Source organism: Colletes latitarsis, unplaced genomic scaffold, assembly GCF_051014445.1.
Source record: "Colletes latitarsis isolate SP2378_abdomen unplaced genomic scaffold, iyColLati1 scaffold0013, whole genome shotgun sequence".
In the NCBI taxonomy this organism is placed as follows: Eukaryota; Metazoa; Arthropoda; class Insecta; order Hymenoptera; family Colletidae; genus Colletes; species Colletes latitarsis.
The window spans coordinates 13,467,360-13,480,507 of record NW_027488368.1 but is presented as its reverse complement, the minus strand read 5'-3'; positions in this window follow the sequence as shown (position 1 = coordinate 13,480,507).

The following is a 13,148-nucleotide window of genomic DNA, read 5'->3' as shown; positions in this document are numbered from 1 at the left end:
TATCCTCTAAAATGTTGATCGTGTCCAGGTTTAATCGACTGCATCAGTGTGGTACCACGTTACTACCTGATCCAAACCGGAAAAAGCCCAGGATCTGGCCAACAAGTATGAGAAATATGGGAAAGTATGAGCCTCGTGAGGGCAAATCCCAGACCTAACCCGGACCTAACATGCGATATCGTTTTAAAATATTGACCGAGACCAGGTTTGATGGACTGTTTCAGTGTGGTACCACATTACCACGTGATCCAAAACAGAGAAAGCCCAGGATCAGGCCAACATGTATGAGAAATATGCGAAAGTATGAGCCTCATGAGGGTAAATCCCAGACCTAACCCAGACCTAACATGCGATATCCTTTGAAATATTGACCGACACTAGGTTTCATGGACTGTTTCAGTGTGGTACCACATTACCACGTGATACAATCTAGAAAAAACACAGGATCAGTACAACAAGTATGTGAAAAATGCGAAAGTATGAGCCTCATGAGGGCAAATCATAGACCTAACCCAGACCTAACATGCGTTATCCTGTAAAATATTGATCGAAACCAGGTTTAATCGACTGTTTCCGTGTGGCACCACATTACTACGTGATCCAAACCAGAAAAAACGCAGGATCTGTCCAACAAGTACGTGAAGAATGCAAATGTATGAGCCAGATGCGGGCAAATCCAAGAACTAAACCAGACCTAACATGCATTATCATCTAAAATATTGATCGAAACCAGGTTTAATCGACCGTTTCAGTGTGGTACCACATTACTGTGTGACCCAATCCAGAAAAAGCAAAGGATCTGGCTAACAAGTGTGTGAAGAATGCGAAGGTATGAGACTGATGAGAGCAAATTCCAGACCTAACCTAGACCTAGCATGAGTTATCCTCTAAAATATTGATCGAGACCAGGTTTAGTCGACTGTTTCAGTGTGATACCACGTTACTACATGATCCAAACCAGAAATAACCCAGGATCTGTTCAACAAGTATGCGAAAAATGCGAATGTATGAGCCTCATGTGTGCAAATCATAGACCTAACCCAGACCTAACATGCGCTATCCTCAAAAATATTGATCGAAACCAGGTTTAATCGACTGTTTCCGTGTGGCCCCACATTACTACGTGATCCAAACCAGAAAAAGCCCAAAATCTAGCCAACAAGTATGAGAAATATGTGAAAGTACGAGCCTGATGAGGGCAAATCCTAGACCTAGCCCAGACATAACATGCGTTATCCTCTAAAATATTGATCGAAACCAGGTTTAATCGACTGTTTCGGTGTGGCACCACATTACCACCTGATCCAAACCAGAAAAAACCCAGGATCTGTTCAACAAGTATGTGAAGAATGCGAAAGTATGAGCCAGAAGAGGGCAAATCCGAGGCCTAACCTAGACCTAACATGCGTTATCCTCTAAAATATTGATCGAAACCAGGTTCCATGGACTGTTTCAGTGTGATACCACATTACTATGTGATTCAAACCAGAAAATACCCAGTATCTGCTCAAGAAGTATGTGAAGAATGCGAAGGTATGAGACTGATGAGAGCAATTTCCAGACCTAACCCAGACCCAACATGTGTTATCCTCAAAAATATTGATCGAACCCAGGTTTAATCGACTGGTTCCGTGTGGCACCACATTACTACGTGATCCAAACCAGAAAAAGCCCAGAATCTGGCCATCAAGTATGACATATATGCGGAGGTACGAGCCTGATAAGAGCATATCCCAGACCTAACCTAGACCTAACATGCGTTTTCCTCTATAATATAGATCGAAACCAGGTTTAGTCAACTGTTTCGGTGTGGTACCACAATACCACCTGATCCATACCAGAAAAAACCCAGGATGTGTTCAACAAGTATGTGAAGAATGCGAAAGTATGAGCCAGATGAGGGCAAATCCTAGACCTAACCCAGACCTAACATGCGTTATCATCTAAAATATTGATCGAAACCAAGTTTAATCGACTGTTTCAGTGTGGTACCACATTACTACGTGATCGAAACCAGAAAACGCCCAGAATCTGGCCATCAAGTATGAGATATATACGGAGGTACGAGCCTCATGAGAGCATATCCCAGACCTAACCTAGTCCTAACATGCGTTTTCCCCTAAAATATAGATCGAAACCAGGTTTATTCAACTGTTTCGGTGTGGCACCACATTACCACCTGATCCAAACCAGAAAAAACCCAGGATCTGTTCAACAAGTATGTGAAGAATGCGAAAGTATGAGCCAGATGAGGGCAAACCCTAGACCTAACCCAGACCTGACATGCGCTATCCTCTAAAATATTGATCGAAACCAGGTTTCATGGTCTGTTTCAGTGTGGTACCACATTACCACCTGATCCTAACCTGAAAAAGCCCGGGATCTGTTCAACAAGTATGTGAAGAATGCGAAGATATGAGACTGATGAGAGCAAATTCCAGACCTAACCTAGACCTAGCATGAGTTATCCTCTAAAATATTGATCGAGACCAGGTTTAGTCGACTATTTCAGTGTGATACCATGTTACTACATGATCCAAACCACAAATAACCCAGGATCTGTTCAAAAAGTATGTGAAGAATGCGAAGGTATGAGACTGATGAGAGCAAATTCCAGACCCAACCTAGACCTAGCATGAGTTATCCTCTAAAATATTGATCGAGACCAGGTTTAGTCGACTGTTTCAGTGTGATACCATGTTACTACATGATCCAAACCAGAAATAACCCAGGATCTGTTCAACAAGTATGCGAAAAACGCGAAAGTATGAGTCTGATGAGGGCTAATCCCAGGCCTAACCTAGACCTAACATGCGTTATCCTCAAAAATATTAATCGAAACCAGGTTTATTCGACTCTTTCCGTGTGGCACCACATTACTACGTGATCCAAACCAGAAAAAACGCAGGATCTGTTCAACAAGTATGTGAAGAATGCGAAAGTATGAATCTGATGAAGGCAATTTCCAGACCTAACCCAGACCTAACATGCGTTATCCTCTAAAATATTGACCGAGAGTAGGTTTAATTGACTGTTTCAGTGTGGTACCACATTAGCACGTGATCCAAACCAGGAAAGGCCCAGGATCTGGCCAACGAGTATACGAAAAATGCGAAAGTATGAGCCAGATGAGGGCAAATCCTGGACCTAACCCAGACCTAACATGCGTTACCCTCAAAAATATTGGTTGTATACGGGTTTAATTATCTGTTTCAGTGTGGTACCACATTACTACGTGATCCAATCCAGAAAAATCCAAGGATCTGTTCAACAAGTATGTGAAAAATGCGAGAGTATGATCCTGATGAGGGCAAATCCCAGACCTAACCCAGACCTAACATGCGTTATCCTCTAAAGTATTCATCGAAACCAGGTTTCATGGACTGTTTCAGTGTGATATCACATTACTACGTGACTCAAACCAGAAAAAACGCAGGATCTGTTCAACAAGTATGTGAAGAATGCGAAGGTATGAGACTGATGAGAGCAAATTCCAGACCTAACCTAGACCTAACATGCGTTATCCTCAAAAATATTGATCGAAACCAGATTTCATGGACTGTTTCAGTGTGATACCACATTACTACGTGATCCAAACCAGAAAAAGCCCAAAATCTAGCCAACAAGTATGAGAAATATGTGAAAGTATGAGCCTGATGAGGGCAAATCCTAGACCTAGCCCAGACATAACATGCGTTATCCTCTAAAATATTGATCGAAACCAGGTTTAGTCAACTGTTTCGGTGTGGTACCACATTACAACGTGATCCAAACCAGAAAAAACGCAGGATCTGTTCAACAAGTATGTGAAGAATGCGAAAGTATGAGCCAGATGAGGGCAAATCCGAGGCCTAACCTAGACCTAACATGCGTTATCCTCTAAAATATTGATCGAAACCAGGTTCCATGGACTGCTTCAGTGTGATACCACATTACTATGTGATTCAAACCAGAAAATACCCAGTATCTGCTCAAGAAGTATGTGAAGTATGCGAAGGTATGAGACTGATGAGAGCAATTTCCAGACCTAACCCAGACCCAACATGTGTTATCCTCAAAAATATTGATCGAACCCAGGTTTAATCGACTGGTTCCGTGTGGCACCACATTACTACGTGATCCAAACCAGAAAAAGCCCAGAATCTGGCCATCAAGTATGACATATATGAGGAGGTACGAGCCTGATGAGAGCATATCCCAGACCTAAGCTAGACCTAACATGCGTTTTCCTCTAAAATATAGATCGAAACCAGGTTTAGTCAACTGTTTCGGTGTGGTACCACAATACCACCTGATCCAAACCAGAAAAAACCCAGGATGTGTTCAACAAGTATGTGAAGAATGCGAAAGTATGAGCCAGATGAGGGCAAATCCTAGACCTAACCCAGACCTAACATGCGTTATCATCTAAAATATTGATCGAAACCAAGTTTAATCGACTGTTTCAGTGTGGTACCACATTACTACGTGATCCAAACCAGAAAACGCCCAGAATCTGGCCATCAAGTATGAGATATATGCGGAGGTACGAGCCTGATGAGAGCATAACCCAGACCTAACCTAGTCCTAACATGCGTTTTCCCCTAAAATATAGATCGAAACCAGGTTTATTCAACTGTTTCGGTGTGGCACCACATTACCACCTGATCCAAACCAGAAAAAACCCAGGATCTGTTCAACAAGTATGTGAAGAATGCGAAAGTATGAGCCAGATGAGGGCAAACCCTAGACCTAACCCAGACCTGACATGAGCTATCCTCTAAAATATTGATCGAAACCAGGTTTCATGGTCTGTTTCAGTGTGGTACCACATTACCACCTGATCCTAACCTGAAAAAGCCCGGGATCTGTTCAACAAGTATGTGAAGAATGCGAAGATATGAGACTGATGAGAGCAAATTCCAGAACTAACCCAGACCTAATATGCGTTATCCTCTAAAATATTGATCGAGACCAGGTTTAGTCGACTGTTTCAGTGTGATACCATGTTACTACACCATCCAAACCAGAAATAACCCAGGATCTGTTCAACAAGTATGTGAGGAATGCGAAGGTATGAGACTGATGAGAGCAAATTCCAGACCTAACCTAGACCTAGCATGAGTTATCCTCTAAAATATTGATCGAGACCAGGTTTAGTCGACTGTTTCAGTGTGATACCATGTTACTACATGATCCAAACCACAAATAACCCATGATCTGTTCACAAGTATGCGAAGAATGCGAAAGTATGAGTCTGATGAGGGCAAATCCCAGGCCTAACCTAGACCAAGCATGAGTTCTCCTCTAAAATATTGATCGAGACCAGGTTTAGTCGACTGTTTCAGTGTGATACCATGTTACTACACGATCCAAACCAGAAATAACCCAGGATCTGTTCAACAAGTATGCGAAAAATGCGAAAGTATGAGTCTGATGAGGGCTAATCCCAGGCCTAACCTAGACCTAACATGCGTTATCCTCTAAAGTATTGATCGAAGCCAGGTTTCATGGATTGTTTCAGTGTGATACCACATTACTGCGTGAATCAAACCAGAAAAAACGCAGGATCTGTTCAACAAGTATGAGAAATATGCGAAAGTGTGAGCCTCATGAGGGCAAATCCTAGACCTAACCCAGACCTAACATGCGTTATCCTCTAAAGTATTCATCGAAACCAGGTTTCATGGACTGTTTCAGTGTGATATCACATTACTACGTGACTCAAACCAGAAAAAACGCAGGATCTGTTCAAAAAGTATGTGAAGAATGCGAAGGTATGAGACTGATGAGAGCAAATTCCAGACCTAACCTAGACCTAGCATGAGTTATCCTCTAAAACATTGATCGAGACCAAGTTTAGTCGACTGTTTCAGTGTGATACCATGTTACTACATGATCCAAACCAGAAATAACCCAGGATCTGTTCAACAAGTATGCGAAAAACGCGAAAGTATGAGTCTGATGAGGGCTAATCCCAGGCCTAACCTAGACCTAACATGCGTTATCCTCTAAAATATTGATCGAAACCAGATTTCATGGACTGTTTCAGTGTGATACCACATTACTACGTGATTCAAACCAGAAAAAACGCAGGATCTGTTCAACAAGTATGTGAAGAATGCGAAGGTATGAGACTGATGAGAGCAAATTCCAGATCTAACCCAGACCTAGCATGAGTTATCCTCTAAAATATTGATCGAGACCAGGTTTAGTCGACTGTTTCAGTGTGGTACCACATTAGTACGTGATCCAAACCAGAAAAAGCCAAAGATCAGGCCAACAAGTATGAGAAATATGCGAAAGTGTGAGCCTCATGAGGGCAAATCCTAGACCTAACCCAGACCTAACATGCGATATCCTTTGAAATATTGACCGAGACTAGGTTTGATTGACTGTTTCAGTGTGGTGCCACATTACCACGTGATCCAAGCTAGAAAAATCCCTGGATCTGTTCAACAAGTATGCGAAAAATGCGAAAGAATGTGCCAGATGAGGGCAAATCCTAGACCTAACCCAGACCAAACATGCGTTATGCTCTAAAATATTGATCGAGACCAGGTAAAATTGACTGTTTCAGTGTGGTACTACATTACTGTGTGATCCAATCCAGAAAAAGCAAAGGATCTGGCTAACAAGTATGAGAAATATGGGAAAGTATGAGCCTGATGAGGGCAAATCCCACACCTAACCGGGTCCTAACCGGCGTTATCCTTTAAAATGTTGATCGTGTCCAGGTTTAATCGACTGCATCAGTGTGGTACCACGTTACTACCTGATCCAAACCGGAAAAAGCCCAGGATCAGGCCAACAAGTATGAGAAACATGGGAAAGTATGAGCCTAGTGAGGGCAAATCGCAGACCTAACCCGGACCTAACATGCGATATCGTTTAAAATATTGACCGAGATCAGGTTTGATGGACTGTTTCAGTGTGGTACCACATTACCACGTGATCCAAAAATGAAAAAGCCCAGGATCAGGCCAACAAGTATGAGAAATATGCGAAAGTGTGAGCCTCATGAGGGCAAATCCTAGACCTAACCCAGACCTAACATGCGATATCCTTTAAAATATTGACCGAGACTAGGTTTGATTGACTGTTTCAGTGTGGTACCACATTACCACGTGGTCAAAACCAGAAAAATCCCTGGATCTGTTCAACAAGTATGCGAAAAATGCGAAAGAATGAGCCAGATGAGGGCAAATCCTAGACCTAACCCAGACCTAACATGCGTTATGCTCTAAAATATTGATCGAGACCAGGTAAAATTGACTGCTTCAGTGTGGTACTACATTACTGTGTGATCCAATCCAGAAAAAGCAAAGGATCTGGCTAACAAGTATGAGAAATATGGGAAAGTATGAGCCTGATGAGGGCAAATCCCACACCTAACCGAGTCCAAACCGGCGTTATCCTCTAAAATGTTGATCGCGTCCAGGTTTAATCGACTGCACCAGTGTGGTACCACGTTACTACCTGATCCAAACCGGAAAAAGCCCAGGATCAGGCCAACAAGTATGAGAAATATGCGAAAGTATGAGCCAGATGAGAGCAAATCCCTGACCTAACCCAGACCTAACATGCGATATCCTTTGAAATATTGACCGACACTAGGTTTAATCGACTGTTTCAGTGTGGTACCACATTACTGTGTGACCCAATCCAGAAAAAGCAAAGGATCTGGCTAACAAGTATAAGAAATATGCGAAAGTATGAGCCGGATGAGAGCAAATCCTAGACCTAACCCAGACCTAACATGCGTTATCGTCTAGAATATTGATCGAAACCTGGTTTAATCGACTGCTTCAGTGTGGTACGACATTACTACCTGATCCAAACCAGAAATAACCCAGGATCTGTCCAACAAGTATGTGAAGAATGCGAATGTGTGAGACTGATGAGGGCAAATCCCATGCCTAACCTAGACCTAGCATGAGTTAGCCTCTAAAATATTGATCGAGACCAGGTTTAGTCGACTGTTTCAGTGCGCTACCATGTTACTACATGATCCAAACCAGAAATAACCCAGGATCTGTTCAACAAGTATGCGAAAAATGCGAAAGTATGAGTCTGATGAGGGCTAATCCCAGGCCTAACCTAGACCTAACATGCGTAATCCTCAAAAATATTGATCGAAACCAGATTTCATGGACTGTTTCAGTGTGATACCACATTACTACGTGATTCAAACCAGAAAAAACGCAGGATCTGTTCAACAAGTATGTGAAGAATGCGAAGGTATGAGACTGATGAGAGCAAATTCCAGATCTAACCCAGACCTAACATGCGTTATCCTCTAAAATATTGATCGAGACCAGGTATAGTCGACTGTTTCAGTGTGGTACCACATTAGTACGTGATCCAAACCAGAAAAAGCCAAAGATCAGGTCAACAAGTATGAGAAATATGCGAAAGTATGAGCCTCATGAGGGCAAGTCATAGACCTAACCCAGACCTAACATGCGTTATCCTCAAAAATATTGATCGAAACCAGGTTTAATCGACTCTTTCCGTGTGGCACCACATTACTACGTGATCCAAACCAGAAGAAACGCAGGATCTGTCCAACAAGTATGTGAAGAATGCGAAAGTATGAGCCAGATGCGGGCAAGTCCAAGAACTAAACCAGACCTAACATGCGTTATCCTCTAAAATATTGACCGAGAGTAGGTTTAATTGACTGTTTCAGTGTGGTACCACACTAGCACGTGATCCAAACCAGGAAAGGCCCAGGTTCTGACCAACGAGTATACGAAAAATGCGAAAGTATGAGCCAGATGAGGGCAAATCCTGGACCTAACCCAGACCTATCATGCGTTACCCTCAAAAATATTGGTTGTATACGGGTTTAATTATCTGTTTCAGTGTGGTACCACATTACTACCTGATCCAAACTAGAAAAAACCCAGGATCTGTTCAACAAGTATGTGAAGAATGCGAAAGTATGAGTCTGATGAGGGCAAATCCCAGGCCTAACCTAGACCTAACATGCGATATCCCATAAAATATTGATCGAGACTAGGTTTAATTGACTGTTTCAGTGTGGTTCCACATTACCACGTGATCCAAACCAGGAAGGGCCCAGGGTCTGGCCAACGACTATACGAAAAATGCGAGAGTATGAGCCAGATGAGGGCAAATCCTGGACATAACCCAGACCTAACATGCGTTACCCTCAAAAATATTGGTTGTATCCGGGTTTAATTATCTGTTTCAGTGTGGTACCACATTACCACGTGATCCAAACCAGGAAAGGCCCAGGATCTGGCCAACGAGTATACGAAAAATGCGAAAGTATGAGCCAGATGAGGGCAAATCCAAGACCTAACCCAGACCTAACATGCGTTACCCTCAAAAATATTGGTCGTATCCGGGTTTAATTAACTGTTTCAGTGTGGTACCACATTACTACGTGATCCAATCCAGAAAAATCCCTGGATCTGGCCAACGAGTATGCGAAAAATGCGAAAGTATGAGCCAATTGAGGGCAAATCATAGACCTAACCCAGACCTAACATGCGTTATGCTCTAAAATATTGATCGAGACCAGGTAAAATTGACTGTTTCAGTGTGGTGCTACATTACTGTGTGATCCAATCCAGAAAAAGCAAAGGATCTGCCTAACAAGTATGAGAAATATGGGAAAGTATGAGCCTGATGAGGGCAAATCCCACACCTAACCGAGTCCTAACCGGCGTTATCCCCTAAAATGTTGATCGTATCCAGGTTTAATCGACTGCATCAGTATGGTTTCCACATTACTACCTGATCCAAACCGGAAAAAGCCCAGGATCAGGCCAACATGTATGAGAAATATACGAAAGTATGAGCCTCGTGAGGGCAAATCCCAGACCTAACCTAGACCTAGCATGAGTTATCCTCTAAAGTATTGATCGAGACCAGGTTTAGTCGACTGTTTCAATGTGGTACCACATTACTACGTGATCCAAACCAGAAAAAGCAAAGGATCTGGCTAACAAGTATGAGAAATATGGGAAAGTATGAGCCTGATGAGGGCAAATCCCACACCTAACCGAGACCTAACCGGCATTATCCTCTAAAATGTTGATCGTGTCCAGGTTTAATCGACTGCATCAGTGTGGTACCACGTTACTACCTGATCCGAACCGGAAAAAGCCCAGGATCAGGTCAACAAGTATGAGAAATATACGAAAGTATGAGCCTTATGAGGGCAAATCCCAGACCCAACCCAGACCTAACATGCGTTATCATCTAGAATATTGATCGGAACCTGGTTTAATCGACTGTTTCAGTGTGGTACGACAATACTACCTGATCCAAACCAGAAATAACCCAGGATCTGTTCAACAAGTATGCGAAAAATGCGAAAGTATGAGTCTGATGAGGGCTAATCCCGGGTCTAACCTAGACCTAACATGCGTTATCCTCTAAAATATTGATCGAAACCAGGTTTAACTGACTGTTTCAGTATGGTACCACATTACTATGTGATCCAAACCAGAGAAAACCCAGGATCTGTTCAAGAAGTATGTGAAGAATGCGAATGTATGAGACTGATGAGGGCAAATCCTGGACCTAACCCAGACCTAACATGTGTTATCCTCTAAAATATTGATGGAAACCAGGTTTAATTGACTGTTTCAGTGTGGTACCGCATTACTACGTGATCCAATCCAGAAAAAGCCCAGGATCTAGCCAACGAGTATGAGTAATATGCGAAAGTATGAGCTTGATGAGGGCAAATCCTAGACCTAACCCAGAGCTAACATGCGTTATCCTCTAAAATATTTATCAAGACCAGGTTTAATTGACTGCTTCACTGTGGTACCACATTACTACGTGGTCCGACCCAGTGGAAGCCCAGGTTCTGGCCAACGAAAATGAGAAATATGCGAAAGTATGAGCCTGATGAGAGCAAATCCCAGACCTAACCTAGACCTAACATGAATTATTCTCTAAAACATTGATCGAAACCAGGTTGAATGGACTGTTTCAGTGTGGTACCACATTACTACGTGATCGAAACCAGAAAAAACCCAGGATCTGTTCAAGAAGTATGTGAAGAATGCGAAAGTATGAGACTGATGGGGGCAAATCCTAGACCTAACCTAGACCTAACATGTGTTATCCTCTAAAATATTTATCAAAACCAGGATTAATTGACTGTTTCAGTGTGGTACCACATTACTACGTGATCCAAACCAGTGGAAGCCTAGGATCTGGCCAACAAGAATGAGAAATATGCGAAAGTATGAGCCAGATGAGAGCAAATCCCACACATAACCTAGACCTAACATGCGTTATCCTCTAGAATATTTATCAAGACCAGGTTTAATTGAATGTTTCAGTGTGGTACCATATTACTACGTGATCCAAACCAGAAAAAGCCAGGGATCTGTTCAACAAGTATGTGAAAAACGCGAAAATATGACCCTGATGAGAGCAAATCCCAGACCTAACCTAGACCTAACATGTGTTATCCTCTAAAATATTAATCGAAACCAGGTTTAATGGACTGTTTCAGTGTGGTACCACATTAATACGTGATGAGTAATATGCCAACGAGTATGAGTAATATGCGAAAGTATGAGCTTGATGAGGGCAAATCCTAGACCTAACCCAGAGCTAACATGCGTTATCCTCTAAAATATTTATCAAGACCAGGTTTAATTGACTGCTTCACTGTGGTACCACATTACTGCGTGATCCAAACCAGAAAAAACCCAGGATCTGTTCAACAAGTATGTGAAGAATGCGAAAGTATGAGTCTGACGAGGGAAAATCTCAGGCCTAGCCTAGACCTAACATGCGTTATCCTCCAGAAAATTGATCGAAACCAGGTTTGATCGACTGTTTCTGTGTGGTACCACATTACTACGTGATCCAAACCAGAAAAAAACCCAGGATCTGTTCAACAAGTAAGTGAAGAATGCGAAAGTATGACCCTGATGAGAGCAAATCCCAGACCAAACCTAGCCCTAACATGAATTATTCTCAAAAATATTGATCGAAACCAGGTTGAATGGACTGTTTCAGTGCGGTACCACATTACTACGTGATCCAATCCAGAAAATGCCCAGGATCAGGCCAACAAGTATCAGAAATATGCGAAAGTATGAGCCAGATGAGGGCAAATCCTAGACCTAACCCAGACCTGACATGCGTTATCCTCTAAAATATTGGTTGTATCCAGGTTTAACTGACTGTTTCAGTGTGGTACCACATAACTACGTGATCCAATCCAGAAAAAGCAACGGATCTGGCTAATAAGTATGAGAAATATGCGAAAGTATGAGCCTGATGGCGGCAAATCCTAGACCTAACCCAGACCTAACATGCGATATCCTTTAAAATATTGACCGAGACTAGGTTTGATTGACTGTTTCAGTGTGGTGCCACATTACCACGTGATCCAAGCTAGAAAAATCCCTGGATCTGTTCAACAAGTATGCGAAAAATGCGAAAGAATGAGCCAGATGAGGGCAAATCCTAGACCTAACCCAGACCAAACATGCGTTATGCTCTAAAATATTGATCGAGACCAGGTAAAATTGACTGTTTCAGTGTGGTACTACATTACTGTGTGATCCAATCCAGAAAAAGCAAAGGATCTGGCTAACAAGTATGAGAAATATGGGAAAGTATGAGCCTGATGAGGGCAAATCCCACACCTAACCGGGTCCTAACCGGCGTTATCCTGTAAAATGTTGATCGTGTCCAGGTTTAATCGACTGCATCAGTGTGGTACCACGTTACTACCTGATCCAAACCGGAAAAAGCCCAGGATCAGGCCAACAAGTATGAGAAACATGGGAAAGTATGAGCCTAGTGAGGGCAAATCGCAGACCTAACCCGGACCTAACATGCGATATCGTTTAAAATATTGACCGAGATCAGGTTTGATGGACTGTTTCAGTGTGGTACCACATTACCACGTGATCCAAAAATGAAAAAGCCCAGGATCAGGCCAACAAGTATGAGAAATATGCGAAAGTGTGAGCCTCATGAGGGCAAATGCTAGACCTAACCCAGACCTAACATGCGATATCCTTTAAAATATTGACCGAGACTAGGTTTGATTGACTGTTTCAGTGTGGTACCACATTACCACGTGGTCAAAACCAGAAAAATCCCTGGATCTGTTCAACAAGTATGCGAAAAATGCGAAAGAATGAGCCAGATGA